Source organism: Dermacentor variabilis, chromosome 11 (genome assembly GCF_050947875.1).
Source record: "Dermacentor variabilis isolate Ectoservices chromosome 11, ASM5094787v1, whole genome shotgun sequence".
NCBI classification, from domain to species: domain Eukaryota; kingdom Metazoa; phylum Arthropoda; class Arachnida; order Ixodida; family Ixodidae; genus Dermacentor; species Dermacentor variabilis.
In genome coordinates this window covers 113,205,692-113,226,457 of record NC_134578.1, presented here as the reverse complement: position 1 = coordinate 113,226,457, position 20,766 = coordinate 113,205,692, and the positions used below count along the sequence as shown (strand labels likewise).

General features: G+C 47.6%; 17 non-coding genes across 17 annotated transcripts; all 17 read left to right on the top strand.

Annotated features, from left to right (window-relative positions):
* The first annotated feature begins 3,474 nt into the window (after positions 1–3,474).
* TRNAG-UCC (transfer RNA glycine (anticodon UCC)) lies at positions 3,475–3,546 on the top strand. Its single transcript has one exon. It is a non-coding gene; the product is annotated as a tRNA-Gly (tRNA).
* A 981-nt stretch (positions 3,547–4,527) lies between these two features.
* On the top strand, positions 4,528–4,599 carry TRNAG-UCC (transfer RNA glycine (anticodon UCC)). Its single transcript has one exon. It is a non-coding gene; the product is annotated as a tRNA-Gly (tRNA).
* Positions 4,600–4,878: 279 nt separating this feature from the next.
* Positions 4,879–4,950, top strand: TRNAV-UAC (transfer RNA valine (anticodon UAC)). The gene has a single exon. It is a non-coding gene; the product is annotated as a tRNA-Val (tRNA).
* A 279-nt stretch (positions 4,951–5,229) lies between these two features.
* TRNAV-UAC (transfer RNA valine (anticodon UAC)) lies at positions 5,230–5,301 on the top strand. Its single transcript has one exon. It is a non-coding gene; the product is annotated as a tRNA-Val (tRNA).
* Positions 5,302–5,580: 279 nt separating this feature from the next.
* On the top strand, positions 5,581–5,652 carry TRNAG-UCC (transfer RNA glycine (anticodon UCC)). Its single transcript has one exon. It is a non-coding gene; the product is annotated as a tRNA-Gly (tRNA).
* A 630-nt stretch (positions 5,653–6,282) lies between these two features.
* On the top strand, positions 6,283–6,354 carry TRNAG-UCC (transfer RNA glycine (anticodon UCC)). The gene has a single exon. It is a non-coding gene; the product is annotated as a tRNA-Gly (tRNA).
* A 279-nt stretch (positions 6,355–6,633) lies between these two features.
* On the top strand, positions 6,634–6,705 carry TRNAG-UCC (transfer RNA glycine (anticodon UCC)). The gene has a single exon. It is a non-coding gene; the product is annotated as a tRNA-Gly (tRNA).
* Positions 6,706–6,984: 279 nt separating this feature from the next.
* TRNAG-UCC (transfer RNA glycine (anticodon UCC)) lies at positions 6,985–7,056 on the top strand. Its single transcript has one exon. It is a non-coding gene; the product is annotated as a tRNA-Gly (tRNA).
* Positions 7,057–7,326: 270 nt separating this feature from the next.
* Positions 7,327–7,398, top strand: TRNAG-UCC (transfer RNA glycine (anticodon UCC)). The gene has a single exon. It is a non-coding gene; the product is annotated as a tRNA-Gly (tRNA).
* A 279-nt stretch (positions 7,399–7,677) lies between these two features.
* On the top strand, positions 7,678–7,749 carry TRNAG-UCC (transfer RNA glycine (anticodon UCC)). The gene has a single exon. It is a non-coding gene; the product is annotated as a tRNA-Gly (tRNA).
* Positions 7,750–8,028: 279 nt separating this feature from the next.
* TRNAG-UCC (transfer RNA glycine (anticodon UCC)) lies at positions 8,029–8,100 on the top strand. Its single transcript has one exon. It is a non-coding gene; the product is annotated as a tRNA-Gly (tRNA).
* A 279-nt stretch (positions 8,101–8,379) lies between these two features.
* On the top strand, positions 8,380–8,451 carry TRNAG-UCC (transfer RNA glycine (anticodon UCC)). Its single transcript has one exon. It is a non-coding gene; the product is annotated as a tRNA-Gly (tRNA).
* Positions 8,452–14,337: 5,886 nt separating this feature from the next.
* Positions 14,338–14,409, top strand: TRNAG-UCC (transfer RNA glycine (anticodon UCC)). The gene has a single exon. It is a non-coding gene; the product is annotated as a tRNA-Gly (tRNA).
* A 279-nt stretch (positions 14,410–14,688) lies between these two features.
* TRNAG-UCC (transfer RNA glycine (anticodon UCC)) lies at positions 14,689–14,760 on the top strand. Its single transcript has one exon. It is a non-coding gene; the product is annotated as a tRNA-Gly (tRNA).
* A 1,332-nt stretch (positions 14,761–16,092) lies between these two features.
* Positions 16,093–16,164, top strand: TRNAG-UCC (transfer RNA glycine (anticodon UCC)). The gene has a single exon. It is a non-coding gene; the product is annotated as a tRNA-Gly (tRNA).
* A 630-nt stretch (positions 16,165–16,794) lies between these two features.
* Positions 16,795–16,866, top strand: TRNAG-UCC (transfer RNA glycine (anticodon UCC)). The gene has a single exon. It is a non-coding gene; the product is annotated as a tRNA-Gly (tRNA).
* Positions 16,867–17,145: 279 nt separating this feature from the next.
* Positions 17,146–17,217, top strand: TRNAG-UCC (transfer RNA glycine (anticodon UCC)). Its single transcript has one exon. It is a non-coding gene; the product is annotated as a tRNA-Gly (tRNA).
* The last annotated feature ends 3,549 nt before the right edge of the window (positions 17,218–20,766 follow it).

Below are 20,766 nucleotides of genomic sequence, written 5' to 3'. Positions count from 1 at the left end.
AACGTTTAACGAAAATGTAGTGGCTACTCTGAATTCTTTTGGAACAGACAGTTCTACGAAATTTGGTGAGGAATGGGAGTTGCTGAAGCAAAGCATTAAATTGAAGGCAATCGAAAGAAGTAGCGTACTCCGATATGAACAAAAGGCCAGAGAAAAGGATTTAACAACATTGCTAGAAAAATTTGCGAAGCTTGAATGCATGCAACCTGGCGCCTATCAACAAGATATGCGCGCCGTTAAGAAGAAGCTCGAGGTATTCGACGAAGATCGCTTCCGAGGTGCGCTAGTGCGCGCCAGAGCAGAAAGGCTATCATGCGGGGAAACGCCAACGAAAAGAGCACTGGGGTTAGAAAAAAAGCACTCGAGACGTAAGCAGATTGAGGCTATCGAATATGAAGGGGTGGTATTAACGGATAACAATAATATAGGGCGTGCTTTCTTTGAGCATTACAAAGAACTTTTTACATTCAGGCCTGTCAACATGCACGATTTCAAGAAATTATTTTTGCAACGAATCCCACAGCTGTCGAGTGAGGTTAAAGAAACCTTAGAACGACCATTAACAGAACATGAAGTGATGAAAGCCATCGAAGACCTGAATCCTGGGAAGTCGCCAGGTCCAGACGGTCTTTGTGCCGCATGGTACAAATCCTTCAAGAGCCACCTAGCTCCTATGTTAACAGCAGTTTTCAATGAAGCATATGAACTGAAAATACTTCCACCATCCTTTGGCCAGTCCCATACAGTACTAATACCGAAAACAGAAGAGACCGAAAAGCTCAAGCAACTTTCCTCCTACAGACCCATAGCGCTTACTAACTGCGACTACAAAATATTGATGAAGGTGTTGGCACGACGGGTCCAGTCAGTTATTCAGGAAGTAGTCGGCCCACACCAGACGTGTGGTATTCGTGGAAGAACCATTTTCACTAACATCCATAAAATGAAGTGTGTGCTGGAGTGTTGTGACGCCATGTGCGATGCAGTAGTCATCCTCCAGCTAGACTTGGAGAAGGCGTTTGATTGTGTTTCTCACGACATATTGCTTACCATCCTTGAACACGTTAATTTTCGCCACATAATCACTGAAGGGGTGACCATGGCGTACCGGAGCTGCTATACCAGACTTATAGTTAATCAGATGTTGGGGGCCCCCATTAACGTGAAGCGCTCCGTTCGCCAGGGTTGTCCACTCAGTCCACTCCTGTTTTGTGTCTACATAGAAACGCTGTGTCTGGCCATCATTGAAAATGAATGTATTAAGGGGTTTAGTCTTCAATCAGCAGAAGTGAAGCTACTGGCATACGCTGACGATGTGGCTGTGTGCTGTAAGGACAAACAAAGTGTATTGAATACTGTGAATATCGTCAAAAAGTTTGGTAACGTCACTAACAGCTACGTTAACTGGCAGAAATGTTTGGGGTTTTGGCATGGAGGATGGGCGTCTACACCAGACCACTTTTCGAACGTAAACTGGGTCACGACGCCAGTGAAGTACCTTGGAGCACCCCTTGATGCCTACAAGGACAGTAGCGAGTACTGGAAGGAGCGGACAAAAAGACTAAAAGAAAAAGCCGACCGATGGAACGCCTGTTACTTGTCAATATTCGCGAGAGCTACAGCGTGCAACATGTTTCTCGTGACAAAGATCTGGTACGTAATGCAGGTACTACAGTGCTCTCGTATTAATGTGCAGAAACTGCACCGCGTGTTCGCTGTATTCGTGTGGGCATCAAGCTGGGAGCGATGTAGCCGAGATAATCTCTTCCGGCGCGTGAAGGATGGTGGTCTGGGGTTGGCGCACCTCTTCCTGCGTCAACTGGTGAATAGATTCTCCTTCTTTCGAGATACAAACGACCCATTTCTGCGCACGGTGATCCAAATGAGGCTGTCAAGATCACTTCCCGAATTCGTTGTAGGTACGGAAATAATGCCAGGACCAGTCCGTGGTTCCTTTCGGGAAATAGTTCAGAGTGTTGCCTTTTTGCGTGTTCGTTTTTCAAGTGCATATTTGTGGAATGTAAAACGGAAAAAGTTATATCGTGATTTATGTGACAGTGTTTCGCTGGTACCTATGTACAGAGCCCCGTACAGTGGAGGCCCAGGCCTAGATGTATTGAAAAGGGTGAAGAAGATGCCAGTTCAACCAGCCACTAAATCGTTCTTCTTTAAATTACACACCGGTACTCTACCTGTTAAATTCTTCCTTGAACAACGTGGGTTCTACATGCCATGGGGAACCCACTGCCTTATATGTAAAAAAACAGAAAGCATAGATCATGTCTTCATCCACTGTTGGGAAGGGGTCTTTTTCTGGGACGTGTTACAAAGGACTCTAAAAAAGGAGCTACCTATAGATCCCCACGGAATCACGTTTCTGCCAGTATATGACGACGAAGGTTTCCCGTACGACCTGATCATGCTTACGGGCCTCCACTGTTTATGGCGCGCAAGAATGGCGGGTTACCATTGTGACCCGGATGCCCGACCGGCGCGTCTGTACTTTTGTGAATCCATGCAACGGTATGTGGAAGTGATGAAGATGCAACAGCCTGTTCCTGAGTGGCTGTCGAGGGTTGAACCCCTTACAGCACTAAAGGAATTTTAATCCGACAACGTCGTGCCACAATAGCGGACGGCAGCGAATGTAAATATTACTCTTCCTTGTTCCGTTTGTGTATTCATCCCTTTTTGCTTCTTTGGTCTTTGTTTATACCATTTAGGAATTTGTGTTGTGTTATGTCGAGTACTGGCAATAAAGAAAAAAAAAAGCGTCGGTGGTATAGTGGTTAGCATAGCTGCCTTCCAAGCAGTTGACCCGCGTTCGATTCCCGGCCGACACAAATATTTTGTGCACATGCCCACAGGTCAGCTCCCCGTTTGTCTTGATATGATCAGTGGCATGTGTGAAATCGACGTTCACTTTTATTCGCATTAGGCGCGGCGTTCTATCGTGGAAAAGGAGAAAAAAGAAATACAGTGCTAGATTACCATGTTGCGAAGGCACTGCATTTGGCTAATTAATGCATTCCGTGCATTGTGCATCATTTTATTCCGGCTGTGTTGACACTCTTGTTGCAATTAACAACTGAAGTAGAACTGCTTGGAACAACTGGAAACACGCGTCGGTGGTATAGTGGTTAGCATAGCTGCCTTCCAAGCAGTTGACCCGGATTCGATTCCCGGCCGACGCAAATATTTTGTGCACATGCCCACACGTCAGCTCCCCGTATCTCTAGATATTATCAGTGGCATGTGTGAAATCGACCTTCCCTTTTATTCGAATTAAGCGTGGTGTTCTATCGTGGAAAAGGAGAAAAAAAGCAATACACTGCTAGATAACCATGTTGCGAAGGCGCTGCATTTCGCTAATTAATGCATTCCGTGCATTGTGCATCATTTTATTCCGGCTGTGTTGACACTCTTGTTGCAATTAACAACTGAAGTAGGACTGCTTGGAACAACCGGAAACACGCGTCGGTGGTATAGTGGTTAGCATAGCTGCCTTCCAAGCAGTTGACCCGGGTTCGATTCCCGGCCGACGCAAATATTTTGTGCACATGCCCACACGTCAGCTCCCCGTATCTCTAGATATTATCAGTGGCATGTGTGAAATCGACGTTCACTTTTATTCGCATTAGGCGCGGCGTTCTATCGTGGAAAAGGAGAAAAAAGAAATACAGTGCTAGATTACCATGTTGCGAAGGCACTGCATCTGGCTAATAGATGCATTCCGAGCATTGTGCATCATTATATTCCTGCTGTGTTGACACTCTTGTTGCAATTAATAACTGAAGTAGGACTGCTTGGAACAACCGGAAACACGCGTCGGTGGTATAGTGGTTAGCATAGCTGCCTTCCAAGCAGTTGACCCGGATTCGATTCCCGGCCGACGCAAATATTTTGTGCACATGCCCACACGTCAGCTCCCCGTATCTCTAGATATTATCAGTGGCATGTGTGAAATCGACCTTTACGTTTATTCGTATTAAGCGTGGTGTTCTATCGTGGAAAAGGAGAAAAAAGAAATACAGTGCTAGATTACCATGTTGCGAAGGCACTGCATTTGGCTAATTAATGCATTCCGTGCATTGTGCATCATTATATTCCTGCTGTGTTGACACTCTTGTTGCAATTAATAACTGAAGTAGGACTGCTTCGAACAACCGGAAACACGCGTCGGTGGTATAGTGGTTAGCATAGCTGCCTTCCAAGCAGTTGACCCGGATTCGATTCCCGGCCGACGCAAATATTTTGTGCACATGCCCACACGTCAGCTCCCCGTATCTCTAGATATTATCAGTGGCATGTGTGAAATCGACCTTTACTTTTATTCCTATTAAGCGTGGTGTTCTATCGTGGAAAAGGAGAAAAAAGAAATACAGTGCTAGATTACCATGTTGCGAAGGCACTGCATCTGGCTAATAGATTCATTCCGAGCATTCGGCGTCATTTTATTCCGGCTGTGTTGACACTCTTGTTGCAATTAACAACTGAAGTAGGACTGCTTGGAACAACCGGAAACACGCGTCGGTGGTATAGTGGTTAGCATAGCTGCCTTCCAAGCAGTTGACCCGGGTTCGACTCCCGGCCGACGCAAATATTTTGTGCACATGCCCACACGTCAGCTCCCCGTATCTCTAGATATTATCAGTGGCATGTGTGAAATCGACGTTCACATTTATTCGCATTAGGCGTGGTGTTCTATCGTGGAAAAGGAGAAAAAAGAAATACAGTGCTAGATTACCATGTTGCGAAGGCACTGCATTTGGCTAATTAATGCATTCCGTGCATTGTGCATCATTATATTCCTGCTGTGTTGACACTCTTGTTGCAATTAATAACTGAAGTAGAACTGCTTGGAACAACCGGAAACACGCGTCGGTGGTATAGTGGTTAGCATAGCTGCCTTACAAGCAGTTGACCCGGATTCGATTCCCGGCCGACGCAAATATTTTGTGCACATGCCCACACGTCAGCTCCCCGTATCTCTAGATATTATCAGTGGCATGTGTGAAATCGACGTTCACTTTTATTCGCATTAGGCGCGGCGTTCTATCGTGGAAAAGGAGAAAAAAGAAATACAGTGCTAGATTACCATGTTGCGAAGGCACTGCATCTGGCTAATAGATGCATTCCGAGCATTGTGCATCATTATATTCCTGCTGTGTTGACACTCTTGTTGCAATTAATAACTGAAGTAGGACTGCTTGGAACAACTGGAAACACGCGTCGGTGGTATAGTGGTTAGCATTGCTGCCTTACAAGCAGTTGACCCGGATTCGATTCCCGGCCGACGCAAATATTTTGTGCACATGCCCACACGTCAGCTCCCCGTATCTCTAGATATTATCAGTGGCATGTGTGAAATCGACCTTTACTTTTATTCCTATTAAGCGTGGTGTTCTATCGTGGAAAAGGAGAAAAAAGAAATACAGTGCTAGATTACCATGTTGCGAAGGCACTGCATCTGGCTAAAAGATTCATTCCGAGCATTCGGCGTCATTTTATTCCGGCTGTGTTGACACTCTTGTTGCAATTAACAACTGAAGTAGGACTGCTTGGAACAACCGGAAACACGCGTCGGTGGTATAGTGGTTAGCATAGCTGCCTTCCAAGCAGTTGACCCGGGTTCGATTCCCGGCCGACGCAAATATTTTGTGCACATGCCCACACGTCAGCTCCCCGTATCTCTAGATATTATCAGTGGCATGTGTGAAATCGACGTTCACTTTTATTCGCATTAGGCGTGGTGTTCTATCGTGGAAAAGGAGAAAAAAGAAATACAGTGCCAGATTACCATGTTGCGAAGGCACTGCATTTGGCTAATTAATGCATTCCGTGCATTGTGCATCATTATATTCCTGCTGTGTTGACACTCTTGTTGCATATAATAACTGAAGTAGGACTGCTTGGAACAACTGGAAACACGAGTCGGTGGTATAGTGGTTAACATAGCTGCCTTCCAAGCACTTGACCCGGGTTCGATTCCCGGCCGACGCAAATATCTTGTGCACATGCCCACACGTCAGCTCCCCGTATCCCTAGATATTATCAGTGGCATGTGTGAAATCGACCTTTACTTTTATTCCTATTAAGCGTGGTGTTCTATCGTGGAAAAGGAGAAAAAAGAAATACAGTGCTAGATTACCATGTTGCGAAGGCACTGCATCTGGCTAATAGATTCATTCCGAGCATTCGGCGTCATTTTATTCCGGCTGTGTTGACACTCTTGTTGCAATTAACAACTGAAGTAGGACTGCTTGGAACAACTGGAAACACGCGTCGGTGGTATAGTGGTTAACATAGCTGCCTTCCAAGCAGTTGACCCGGGTTCGATTCCCGGCCGACGCAAATATCTTGTGCACATGCCCACACGTCAGCTCCCCGTATCTCTAGATATTATCAGTGGCATGTGTGAAATCGACCTTTACTTTTATTCGTATTAAGCGTGGTGTTCTATCGTGGAAAAGGAGAAAAAAGCAGTACACTGCTAGATAACCATGTTGCGAAGGCGCTGCATTTGGCTAATTATTGCATTCCGTGCATTGTGCATCATTTTATTCCGGCTGTGTTGACACTCTTGTTGCAATTAACAACTGAAGTAGGACTGCTTGGAACAACTGGAAACACGCGTCGGTGGTATAGTGGTTAACATAGCTGCCTTCCAAGCAGTTGACCCGGGTTCGATTCCCGGCCGACGCAAATATCTTGTGCACATGCCCACACGTCAGCTCCCCGTATCTCTAGATATTATCAGTGGCATGTGTGAAATCGACCTTTACTTTTATTCGTTTTAAGCGTGGTGTTCTATCGTTGAAAAGGAGGAAAAAGCAGTACACTGCTAGATAACCATGTTGCGAAGGCGCTGCATTTGGCTAATTAATGCATTCCGTGCATTGTGCATCATTTTATTCCGGCTGTGTTGACACTCTTGTTGCAATTAACAACTGAAGTAGGACTGCTTGGAACAACGGGAAACACGCGTCGGTGGTATAGTGGTTAGCATAGCTGCCTTCCAAGCAGTTGACCCGGGTTCGATTCCCGGCCGACGCAAATATCTTGTGCACATGCCCACACGTCAGCTCCCCGTATCTCTAGATATTATCAGTGGCATGTGTGAAATCGACCTTCACTTTTATTCGTATTAAGAGTGGTGTTCTATCGTGGAAAAGGTGAAAAAAGAAATACAGTGCTAGATTACCATGTTGCGAAGGCACTGCATCTGGCTAATAGATGCATTTGGCGTCATATAATTCCGGCTGTGTTGACACTCAAGTTGCAATTAACAACTGAAGTAGGACTGCTTGGAACAACTGGAAACACGCGTCGGTGGTATAGTGGTTAGCATAGCTGCCTTCCAAGCAGTTGACCCGGGTTCGATTCCCGGCCGACACAAATATTTTGTGCACATGCCCACAGGTCAGCTCCCCGTTTGTCTTGATATGATCAGTGGCATGTGTGAAATCGACGTTCACTTTTATTCGCATTAGGCGCGGCGTTCTATCGTGGAAAAGGAGAAAAAAGAAATACAGTGCTAGATTACCATGTTGCGAAGGCACTGCATTTGGCTAATTAATGCATTCCGTGCATTGTGCATCATTTTATTCCGGCTGTGTTGACACTCTTGTTGCAATTAACAACTGAAGTAGAACTGCTTGGAACAACTGGAAACACGCGTCGGTGGTATAGTGGTTAGCATAGCTGCCTTCCAAGCAGTTGACCCGGGTTCGATTCCCGGCCGACGCAAATATTTTGTGCACATGCCCACACGTCAGCTCCCCGTATCTCTAGATATTATCAGTGGCATGTGTGAAATCGACCTTCCCTTTTATTCGAATTAAGCGTGGTGTTCTATCGTGGAAAAGGAGAAAAGAGCAATACACTGCTAGATAACCATGTTGCGAAGGCGCTGCATTTGGCTAATTAATGCATTCCGTGCATTGTGCATCATTTTATTCCGGCTGTGTTGACACTCTTGTTGCAATTAACAACTGAAGTAGGACTGCTTGGAACAACCGGAAACACGCGTCGGTGGTATAGTGGTTAGCATAGCTGCCTTCCAAGCAGTTGACCCGGGTTCGATTCCCGGCCGACGCAAATATCTTGTGCACATGCCCACACGTCAGCTCCCCGTATCTCTAGATATTATCAGTGGCATGTGTGAAATCGACCTTTACTTTTATTCGTATTAAGCGTGGTGTTCTATCGTGGAAAAGGAGAAAAAAGAAATACAGTGCTAGATTACCATGTTGCGAAGGCACTGCATTTGGCTAATTAATGCATTCCGTGCAGTGTGCATCATTATATTCCTGCTGTGTTGACACTCTTGTTGCAATTAACAACTGAAGTAGGACTGCTTGGAACAACTGGAAACACGCGTCGGTGGTATAGTGGTTAGCATAGCTGCCTTCCAAGCAGTTGACCCGGGTTCGATTCCCGGCCGACGCAAATATCTTGTGCACATGCCCACACGTCAGCTCCCCGTATCTCTAGATATTATCAGTGGCATGTGTGAAATCGACCTTTACTTTTATTCGTATTAAGCGTGGTGTTCTATCGTGGAAAAGGAGAAAAAAGCAGTACACTGCTAGATAACCATGTTGCGAAGGCGCTGCATTTGGCTAAATAATGCATTCCGTGCATTGTGCATCATTTTATTCCGGCTGTGTTGAAACTCTTCTTGCAATTAACAACTGAAGTAGGACTGCTTGGAACAACTGGAAACACGCGTCGGTGGTATAGTCATTCTGCTTCCGGCTCCCGAGCTGAACGGATCGCGGGATCATGGGCTCCAATGGAGCGGCATATGCGGCTGTTAGCCGCGGCAACAGGCTTTCGACGGAAGAAGATAAAGATTACCAGATAATTTTGCCTCGCCTACCTACAGGACGTATTGTTTTGAACACAGTTTTTTTGCACGGCGACGCTCGTGTTCGCCCGTTTCGTGTAGAAGATTTTCGAGACGCGCTTCAAGCTGTTGGTATGCTCTCTGGCGTCGTCGCCCTCGGAGCATACCAAATCAACCATGTATGGGCGGTGACGATGAAGACAGCCGAGGCTGCCGAAAAGCTGGCGGCCCTGAAGGAGCTGCAGGTGAAGGGGCGTCGCTGCCTAGTCATCGACCCCAAGGAACAACAGGTGAAGCTTCGTATCCACTGGCTTCTGCATGGGGTGGACGACGAAGACGTCAAGACCGCGCTGGCCTCCTTCGGCAAGGTGACGGAAGTAACCCGGGAGCGCTGGCGAGTGGATGGCGTTTCCGACAAGGGCTCGACGACCCGAGCAGTGCTGCTGCAGCTGAAGGCAGGAATGAAAGTCGACGACCTGCCCCACCAGATCCGCGTCGCCGGCGAGCTTGCGCTGGTGGTAGCCCCAGGACGTCCCATGCAGTGCCTGCGCTGCCGAGGCTCTGGCCACGTTCGTCGTGAATGCAAGGTTCCCCGTTGCTCGCGGTGCAGGCTTTTTGGACACAACGACGCGGACTGTGTGCGTTCATACGCAGTAGCCGCGGGTTCGGCGGAGAGCGAGCCGTCGACGTTAGACCATGTAATGGACGTGACCGAGGCGGAGGAAGCGGCCACGGGAGCTGGAAACGGCAAAGTGGCGGCAGAAACCGGCGTGACGACCAAGCAAGCCGAAGGAGGAAGGAATATCCCTCCCCCCAAAGAACCAGCAGCTACAGTCGAGAGCGTGAAGACGGCCCCGCATGAAAATGAGAGCTGCCAGCCAGCTACGGATGCAACGCAGGCAGAGGCGGACGACAACGCGACCCCTGCTAGCGCCCGCGTCGAATCCGTCTCGGCACCGGTCAAGAGATCCCTGCAGCACGAGGAGAAAGTCGACGGAAAGGCTGGCGGTGACTCCGAGGCACCACCCGCTAAGACGCTACCTGGAAGGCGCTCCACCCTCAAGCCTAAGCCGAACTTGGAGACTGACCGTAGGCTTACCCCGAAGCCGACCAAAGAGGAACCCGGGCGACGGCCGCCGGATGGCCACGGAGGCGTCTAGCGGTCAGCTAGACGTTAAGGTGAGCACCATGCTCCGGGCCTTCTCCCCTCCGGTTTTCACCAATAATGGCTACCAACCTGTCGCTTAGCCTCGGCACGCTAAACGTTCGAGGTCTGGCCGCCAAAAGGAAACAGAGTCAGATTTACAGACTACTAGTGGACCACGACCTCGACGTTTTAGCCGTGCAAGAAACCAAGGTAGACGGCGAGGAGGAGACCGGGAGCATGGTGCAAAGATTCACGTATAACTACTATACGGTAGTGAGCCACGCCTTAGGGACTTCGGCAGGGTGTGTGCTGTTCGTGAGGAAGCTCCCTGGTCTTGTTATAGATGGTTACTTCTCCTGTACTTCTGGTCGACTTGTCTTTTGTGACTTCAGCTATTGTAATGTCCAATGGCGCGTGTTTTGCATTTATGCGCCTAATACTGTGCAAGAGAGGGCAAATTTCTTTTTGAGTTTAAAGCATCATTTACATGTGCAAAAAATGATAGCCTGTGTAGGCGACTTCAACTGCGTATTGAAAGCTGAGGATAGGTCTACGCGTCGCGTGGTTTGTGACAAAAGTAGTGATATCCTGGCGCAGAACACACACGAATTCGAATTAGAAGATATCGCAGAATGTTTTGGCGGTCACGGAGACGTAAGCTACACTCACTTTCAGGGCACAAGTCACGCACGCTTAGACCGTATCTATCTTTCATATGATTTAGTTGAAAAATGCCAGTGCTACACAGTTACGACCATATCATATTCTGACCACTGCCTGGTAAAATGCACGGTGGGCAGGAAGAAAGAACGAAACAAGTTCGTCTGGGAACTGTGGAAATTGAATGCAGAGCTGTTACGGGATGAAACGTTTAACGAAAATGTAGTGGCTACTCTGAATTCTTTTGGAACAGACAGTTCTACGAAATTTGGTGAGGAATGGGAGTTGCTGAAGCAAAGCATTAAATTGAAGGCAATCGAAAGAAGTAGCGTACTGCGATATGAACAAAAGGCCAGAGAAAAGGATTTAACAACATTGCTAGAAAAATTTGCGAAGCTTGAATGCATGCAACCTGGCGCCTATCAACAAGATATGCGCGCCGTTAAGAAGAAGCTCGAGGTATTCGACGAAGATCGCTTCCGAGGTGCGCTAGTGCGCGCCAGAGCAGAAAGGCTATCATGCGGGGAAACGCCAACGAAAAGAGCACTGGGGTTAGAAAAAAAGCACTCGAGACGTAAGCAGATTGAGGCTATCGAATATGAAGGGGTGGTATTAACGGATAACAATAATATAGGGCGTGCTTTCTTTGAGCATTACAAAGAACTTTTTACATTCAGGCCTGTCAACATGCACGATTTCAAGAAATTATTTTTGCAACGAATCCCACAGCTGTCGAGTGAGGTTAAAGAAACCTTAGAACGACCATTAACAGAACATGAAGTGATGAAAGCCATCGAAGACCTGAATCCTGGGAAGTCGCCAGGTCCAGACGGTCTTTGTGCCGCATGGTACAAATCGTTCAAAAGCCACCTAGCTCCTATCTTAACAGCAGTTTTCAATGAAGCATATGAACTGAAAATACTTCCACCATCCTTTGGCCAGTCCCATACAGTACTAATACCGAAAACAGAAGAGACCGAAAAGCTCAAGCAACTTTCCTCCTACAGACCCATAGCGCTTACTAACTGCGACTACAAAATATTGATGAAGGTGTTGGCACGACGGGTCCAGTCAGTTATTCAGGAAGTAGTCGGCCCACACCAGACGTGTGGTATTCGTGGAAGAACCATTTTCACTAACATCCATAAAATGAAGTGTGTGCTGGAGTGTTGTGACGCCATGTGCGATGCAGTAGCCATCCTCCAGCTAGACTTGGAGAAGGCGTTTGATTGTGTTTCTCACGACATATTGCTTACCATCCTTGAACACGTTAATTTTGGCCACATAATCACTGAAGGGGTGACCATGGCGTACCGGAGCTGCTATACCAGACTTATAGTTAATCAGATGTTGGGGGCCCCCATTAACGTGAAGCGCTCCGTTCGCCAGGGTTGTCCACTCAGTCCACTCCTGTTTTGTGTCTACATAGAAACGCTGTGTCTGGCCATCATTGAAAATGAATGTATTAAGGGGTTTAGTCTTCAATCAGCAGAAGTGAAGCTACTGGCATACGCTGACGATGTGGCTGTGTGCTGTAAGGACAAACAAAGTGTATTGAATACTGTGAATATCGTCAAAAAGTTTGGTAACGTCACTAACAGCTACGTTAACTGGCAGAAATGTTTGGGGTTTTGGCATGGAGGATGGGCGTCTACACCAGACCACTTTTCGAACGTAAACTGGGTCACGACGCCAGTGAAGTACCTTGGAGCACCCCTTGATGCCTACAAGGACAGTAGCGAGTACTGGAAGGAGCGGACAAAACAACTAAAAGAAAAAGCCGACCGATGGAACGCCTGTTACTTGTCAATATTCGCGAGAGCTACAGCGTGCAACATGTTTCTCGTGACAAAGATCTGGTACGTAATGCAGGTACTACAGTGCTCTCGTATTAATGTGCAGAAACTGCACCGCGTGTTCGCTGTATTCGTGTGGGCATCAAGCTGGGAGCGATGTAGCCGAGATAATCTCTTCCGGCGCGTGAAGGATGGTGGTCTGGGGTTGGCGCACCTCTTCCTGCGTCAACTGGTGAATAGATTCTCCTTCTTTCGAGATACAAACGACCCATTTCTGCGCACGGTGATCCAAATGAGGCTGTCAAGATCACTTCCCGAATTCGTTGTAGGTACGGAAATAATGCCAGGACCAGTCCGTGGTTTCTTTCGGGAAATAGTTCAGAGTGTTGCCTTTTTGCGTGTTCGTTTTTCAAGTGCATATTTGTGGAATGTAAAACGGAAAAAGTTATATCGTGATTTATGTGACAGTGTTTCGCTGGTACCTATGTACAGAGCCCCGTACAGTGGAGGCCCAGGCCTAGATGTATTGAAAAGGGTGAAGAAGATGCCAGTTCAACCAGCCACTAAATCGTTCTTCTTTAAATTACACACCGGTACTCTACCTGTTAAATTCTTCCTTGAACAACGTGGGTTCTACATGCCATGGGGAACCCACTGCCTTATATGTAAAAAAACAGAAAGCATAGATCATGTCTTCATCCACTGTTGGGAAGGGGTCTTTTTCTGGGACGTGTTACAAAGGACTCTAAAAAAGGAGCTACCTATAGATCCCCACGGAATCAGGTTTCTGCCAGTATATGACGACGAAGGTTTCCCGTACGACCTGATCATGCTTACGGGCCTCCACTGTTTATGGCGCGCAAGAATGGCGGGTTACCATTGTGACCCGGATGCCCGACCGGCGCGTCTGTACTTTTGTGAATCCATGCAACGGTATGTGGAAGTGATGAAGATGCAACAGCCTGTTCCTGAGTGGCTGTCGAGGGTTGAACCCCTTACAGCACTAAAGGAATTTTAATCCGACAACGTCGTGCCACAATAGCGGACGGCAGCGAATGTAAATATTACTCTTCCTTGTTCCGTTTGTGTATTCATCCCTTTTTGCTTCTTTGGTCTTTGTTTATACCATTTAGGAATTTGTGTTGTGTTATGTCGAGTACTGGCAATAAAGAAAAAAAAAAGCGTCGGTGGTATAGTGGTTAGCATAGCTGCCTTCCAAGCAGTTGACCCGCGTTCGATTCCCGGCCGACACAAATATTTTGTGCACATGCCCACAGGTCAGCTCCCCGTTTGTCTTGATATGATCAGTGGCATGTGTGAAATCGACGTTCACTTTTATTCGAATTAGGCGCGGCGTTCTATCGTGGAAAAGGAGAAAAAAGAAATACAGTGCTAGATTACCATGTTGCGAAGGCACTGCATTTGGCTAATTAATGCATTCCGTGCATTGTGCATCATTTTATTCCGGCTGTGTTGACACTCTTGTTGCAATTAACAACTGAAGTAGAACTGCTTGGAACAACTGGAAACACGCGTCGGTGGTATAGTGGTTAGCATAGCTGCCTTCCAAGCAGTTGACCCGGATTCGATTCCCGGCCGACGCAAATATTTTGTGCACATGCCCACACGTCAGCTCCCCGTATCTCTAGATATTATCAGTGGCATGTGTGAAATCGACCTTCCCTTTTATTCGAATTAAGCGTGGTGTTCTATCGTGGAAAAGGAGAAAAAAGCAATACACTGCTAGATAACCATGTTGCGAAGGCGCTGCATTTGGCTAATTAATGCATTCCGTGCATTGTGCATCATTTTATTCCGGCTGTGTTGACACTCTTGTTGCAATTAACAACTGAAGTAGGACTGCTTGGAACAACCGGAAACACGCGTCGGTGGTATAGTGGTTAGCATAGCTGCCTTCCAAGCAGTTGACCCGGGTTCGATTCCCGGCCGACGCAAATATTTTGTGCACATGCCCACACGTCAGCTCCCCGTATCTCTAGATATTATCAGTGGCATGTGTGAAATCGACCTTTACTTTTATTCGTATTAAGCGTGGTGTTCTATCGTGGAAAAGGAGAAAAAAGAAATACAGTGCTAGATTACCATGTTGCGAAGGCACGGCATTTGGCTAATTAATGCATTCCGTGCATTGTGCATCATTATATTCCTCCTGTGTTGACACTCTTGTTGCAATTAATAACTGAAGTAGGACTGCTTGGAACAACTGGAAACACGCGTCGGTGGTATAGTGGTTAGCATAGCTGCCTTCCAAGCAGTTGACCCGGGTTCGATTCCCGGCCGACGCAAATATTTTGTGCACATGCCCACACGTCAGCTCCCCGTATCTCTAGATATTATCAGTGGCATGTGTGAAATCGACGTTCACTTTTATTCGCATTAGGCGCGGCGTTCTATCGTGGAAAAGGAGAAAAAAGAAATACAGTGCTAGATTACCATGTTGCGAAGGCACTGCATCTGGCTAATAGATGCATTCCGAGCATTGTGCATCATTATATTCCTGCTGTGTTGACACTCTTGTTGCAATTAATAACTGAAGTAGGACTGCTTGGAACAACCGGAAACACGCGTCGGTGGTATAGTGGTTAGCATAGCTGCCTTCCAAGCAGTTGACCCGGATTCGATTCCCGGCCGACGCAAATATTTTGTGCACATGCCCACACGTCAGCTCCCCGTATCTCTAGATATTATCAGTGGCATGTGTGAAATCGACCTTTACTTTTATTCGTATTAAGCGTGGTGTTCTATCGTGGAAAAGGAGAAAAAAGAAATACAGTGCTAGATTACCATGTTGCGAAGGCACTGCATTTGGCTAATTAATGCATTCCGTGCATTGTGCATCATTATATTCCTGCTGTGTTGACACTCTTGTTGCAATTAATAACTGAAGTAGGACTGCTTGGAACAACCGGAAACACGCGTCGGTGGTATAGTGGTTAGCATAGCTGCCTTCCAAGCAGTTGACCCGGATTCGATTCCCGGCCGACGCAAATATTTTGTGCACATGCCCACACGTCAGCTCCCCGTATCTCTAGATATTATCAGTGGCATGTGTGAAATCGACGTTCACTTTTATTCGCATTAGGCGCGGCGTTCTATCGTGGAAAAGGAGAAAAAAGAAATACAGTGCTAGATTAACATGTTGCGAAGGCACTGCATCTGGCTAATAGATGCATTCCGAGCATTGTGCATCATTATATTCCTGCTGTGTTGACACTCTTGTTGCAATTAATAACTGAAGTAGGACTGCTTGGAACAACTGGAAACACGCGTCGGTGGTATAGTGGTTAGCATAGCTGCCTTCCAAGCAGTTGACCCGGATTCGATTCCCGGCCGACGCAAATATTTTGTGCACATGCCCACACGTCAGCTCCCCGTATCTCTAGATATTATCAGTGGCATGTGTGAAATCGACCTTTACTTTTATTCCTATTAAGCGTGGTGTTCTATCGTGGAAAAGGAGAAAAAAGAAATACAGTGCTAGATTACCATGTTGCGAAGGCACTGCATCTGGCTAAAAGATTCATTCCGAGCATTCGGCGTCATTTTATTCCGGCTGTGTTGACACTCTTGTTGCAATTAACAACTGAAGTAGGACTGCTTGGAACAACCGGAAACACGCGTCGGTGGTATAGTGGTTAGCATAGCTGCCTTCCAAGCAGTTGACCCGGGTTCGATTCCCGGCCGACGCAAATATTTTGTGCACATGCCCACACGTCAGCTCCCCGTATCTCTAGATATTATCAGTGGCATGTGTGAAATCGACGTTCACTTTTATTCGCATTAGGCGTGGTGTTCTATCGTGGAAAAGGAGAAAAAAGAAATACAGTGCCAGATTACCATGTTGCGAAGGCACTGCATTTGGCTAATTAATGCATTCCGTGCATTGTGCATCATTATATTCCTGCTGTGTTGACACTCTTGTTGCAATTAATAACTGAAGTAGGACTGCTTGGAACAACTGGAAACACGAGTCGGTGGTATAGTGGTTAACATAGCTGCCTTCCAAGCAGTTGACCCGGGTTCGATTCCCGGCCGACGCAAATATCTTGTGCACATGCCCACACGTCAGCTCCCCGTATCTCTAGATATTATCAGTGGCATGTGTGAAATCGACCTTTACTTTTATTCCTATTAAGCGTGGTGTTCTATCGTGGAAAAGGAGAAAAGAGCAATACACTGCTAGATAACCATGTTGCGAAGGCGCTGCATTTGGCTAATTAATGCATTCCGTGCATTGTGCATCATTTTATTCCGGCTGTGTTGACACTCTTGTTGCAATTAACAACTGAAGTAGGACTGCTTGGAACAACCGGAAACACGCGTCGGTGGTATAGTGGTTAGCATAGCTGCCTTCCAAGCAGTTGACCCGGGTTCGATTCCCGGCCGACGCAAATATCTTGTGCACATGCCCACACGTCAGCTCCCCGTATCTCTAGATATTATCAGTGGCATGTGTGAAATCGACCTTTACTTTTATTCGTATTAAGCGTGGTGTTCTATCGTGGAAAAGGAGAAAAAAGAAATACAGTGCTAGATTACCATGTTGCGAAGGCACTGCATTTGGCTAATTAATGCATTCCGTGCAGTGTGCATCATTATATTCCTGCTGTGTTGACACTCTTGTTGCAATTAACAACTGAAGTAGGACTGCTTGGAACAACTGGAAACACGCGTCGGTGGTATAGTGGTTAGCATAGCTGCCTTCCAAGCAGTTGACCCGGGTTCGATTCCCGGCCGACGCAAATATCTTGTGCACATGCCCACACGTCAGCTCCCCGTATCTCTAGATATTATCAGTGGCATGTGTGAAATCGACCTTTACTTTTATTCGTATTAAGCGTGGTGTTCTATCGTGGAAAAGGAGAAAAAAGCAGTACACTGCTAGATAACCATGTTGCGAAGGCGCTGCATTTGGCTAAATAATGCATTCCGTGCATTGTGCATCATTTTATTCCGGCTGTGTTGAAACTCTTCTTGCAATTAACAACTGAAGTAGGACTGCTTGGAACAACTGGAAACACGCGTCGGTGGTATAGTCATTCTGCTTCCGGCTCCCGAGCTGAACGGATCGCGGGATCATGGGCTCCAATGGAGCGGCATATGCGGCTGTTAGCCGCGGCAACAGGCTTTCGACGGAAGAAGATAAAGATTACCAGATAATTTTGCCTCGCCTACCTACAGGACGTATTGTTTTGAACACAGTTTTTTTGCACGGCGACGCTCGTGTTCGCCCGTTTCGTGTAGAAGATTTTCGAGACGCGCTTCAAGCTGTTGGTATGCTCTCTGGCGTCGTCGCCCTCGGAGCATACCAAATCAACCATGTATGGGCGGTGACGATGAAGACAGCCGAGGCTGCCGAAAAGCTGGCGGCCCTGAAGGAGCTGCAGGTGAAGGGGCGTCGCTGCCTAGTCATCGACCCCAAGGAACAACAGGTGAAGCTTCGTATCCACTGGCTTCTGCATGGGGTGGACGACGAAGACGTCAAGACCGCGCTGGCCTCCTTCGGCAAGGTGACGGAAGTAACCCGGGAGCGCTGGCGAGTGGATGGCGTTTCCGACAAGGGCTCGACGACCCGAGCAGTGCTGCTGCAGCTGAAGGCAGGAATGAAAGTCGACGACCTGCCCCACCAGATCCGCGTCGCCGGCGAGCTTGCGCTGGTGGTAGCCCCAGGACGTCCCATGCAGTGCCTGCGCTGCCGAGGCTCTGGCCACGTTCGTCGTGAATGCAAGGTTCCCCGTTGCTCGCGGTGCAGGCTTTTTGGACACAACGACGCGGACTGTGTGCGTTCATACGCAGTAGCCGCGGGTTCGGCGGAGAGCGAGCCGTCGACGTTAGACCATGTAATGGACGTGACCGAGGCGGAGGAAGCGGCCACGGGAGCTGGAAACGGCAAAGTGGCGGCAGAAACCGGCGTGACGACCAAGCAAGCCGAAGGAGGAAGGAATATCCCTCCCCCCAAAGAACCAGCAGCTACAGTCGAGAGCGTGAAGACGGCCCCGCATGAAAATGAGAGCTGCCAGCCAGCTACGGATGCAACGCAGGCAGAGGCGGACGACAACGCGACCCCTGCTAGCGCCCGCGTCGAATCCGTCTCGGCACCGGTCAAGAGATCCCTGCAGCACGAGGAGAAAGTCGACGGAAAGGCTGGCGGTGACTCCGAGGCACCACCCGCTAAGACGCTACCTGGAAGGCGCTCCACCCTCAAGCCTAAGCCGAACTTGGAGACTGACCGTAGGCTTACCCCGAAGCCGACCAAAGAGGAACCCGGGCGACGGCCGCCGGATGGCCACGGAGGCGTCTAGCGGTCAGCTAGACGTTAAGGTGAGCACCATGCTCCGGGCCTTCTCCCCTCCGGTTTTCACCAATAATGGCTACCAACCTGTCGCTTAGCCTCGGCACGCTAAACGTTCGAGGTCTGGCCGCCAAAAGGAAACAGAGTCAGATTTACAGACTACTAGTGGACCACGACCTCGACGTTTTAGCCGTGCAAGAAACCAAGGTAGACGGCGAGGAGGAGACCGGGAGCATGGTGCAAAGATTCACGTATAACTACTATACGGTAGTGAGCCACGCCTTAGGGACTTCGGCAGGGTGTGTGCTGTTCGTGAGGAAGCTCCCTGGTCTTGTTATAGATGGTTACTTCTCCTGTACTTCTGGTCGACTTGTCTTTTGTGACTTCAGCTATTGTAATGTCCAATGGCGCGTGTTTTGCATTTATGCGCCTAATACTGTGCAAGAGAGGGCAAATTTCTTTTTGAGTTTAAAGCATCATTTACATGTGCAAAAAATGATAGCCTGTGTAGGCGACTTCAACTGCGTATTGAAAGCTGAGGATAGGTCTACGCGTCGCGTGGTTTGTGACAAAAGTAGTGATATCCTGGCGCAGAACACACACGAATTCGAATTAGAAGATATCGCAGAATGTTTTGGCGGTCACGGAGACGTAAGCTACACTCACTTTCAGGGCACAAGTCACGCACGCTTAGACCGTATCTATCTTTCATATGATTTAGTTGAAAAATGCCAGTGCTACACAGTTACGACCATATCATATTCTGACCACTGCCTGGTAAAATGCACGGTGGGCAGGAAGAAAGAACGAAACAAGTTCGTCTGGGAACTGTGGAAATTGAATGCAGAGCTGTTACGGGATGAAACGTTTAACGAAAATGTAGTGGCTACTCTGAATTCTTTTGGAACAGACAGTTCTACGAAATTTGGTGAGGAATGGGAGTTGCTGAAGCAAAGCATTAAATTGAAGGCAATCGAAAGAAGTAGCGTACTGCGATATGAACAAAAGGCCAGAGAAAAGGATTTAACAACATTGCTAGAAAAATTTGCGAAGCTTGAATGCATGCAACCTGGCGCCTATCAACAAGATATGCGCGCCGTTAAGAAGAAGCTCGAGGTATTCGACGAAGATCGCTTCCGAGGTGCGCTAGTGCGCGCCAGAGCAGAAAGGCTATCATGCGGGGAAACGCCAACGAAAAGAGCACTGGGGTTAGAAAAAAAGCACTCGAGACGTAAGCAGATTGAGGCTATCGAATATGAAGGGGTGGTATTAACGGATAACAATAATATAGGGCGTGCTTTCTTTGAGCATTACAAAGAACTTTTTACATTCAGGCCTGTCAACATGCACGATTTCAAGAAATTATTTTTGCAACGAATCCCACAGCTGTCGAGTGAGGTTAAAGAAACCTTAGAACGACCATTAACAGAACATGAAGTGATGAAAGCCATCGAAGACCTGAATCCTGGGAAGTCGCCAGGTCCAGACGGTCTTTGTGCCGCATGGTACAAATCGTTCAAAAGCCACCTAGCTCCTATCTTAACAGCAGTTTTCAATGAAGCATATGAACTGAAAATACTTCCACCATCCTTTGGCCAGTCCCATACAGTACTAATACCGAAAACAGAAGAGACCGAAAAGCTCAAGCAACTTTCCTCCTACAGACCCATAGCGCTTACTAACTGCGACTACAAAATATTGATGAAGGTGTTGGCACGACGGGTCCAGTCAGTTATTCAGGAAGTAGTCGGCCCACACCAGACGTGTGGTATTCGTGGAAGAACCATTTTCACTAACATCCATAAAATGAAGTGTGTGCTGGAGTGTTGTGACGCCATGTGCGATGCAGTAGCCATCCTCCAGCTAGACTTGGAGAAGGCGTTTGATTGTGTTTCTCACGACATATTGCTTACCATCCTTGAACACGTTAATTTTGGCCACATAATCACTGAAGGGGTGACCATGGCGTACCGGAGCTGCTATACCAGACTTATAGTTA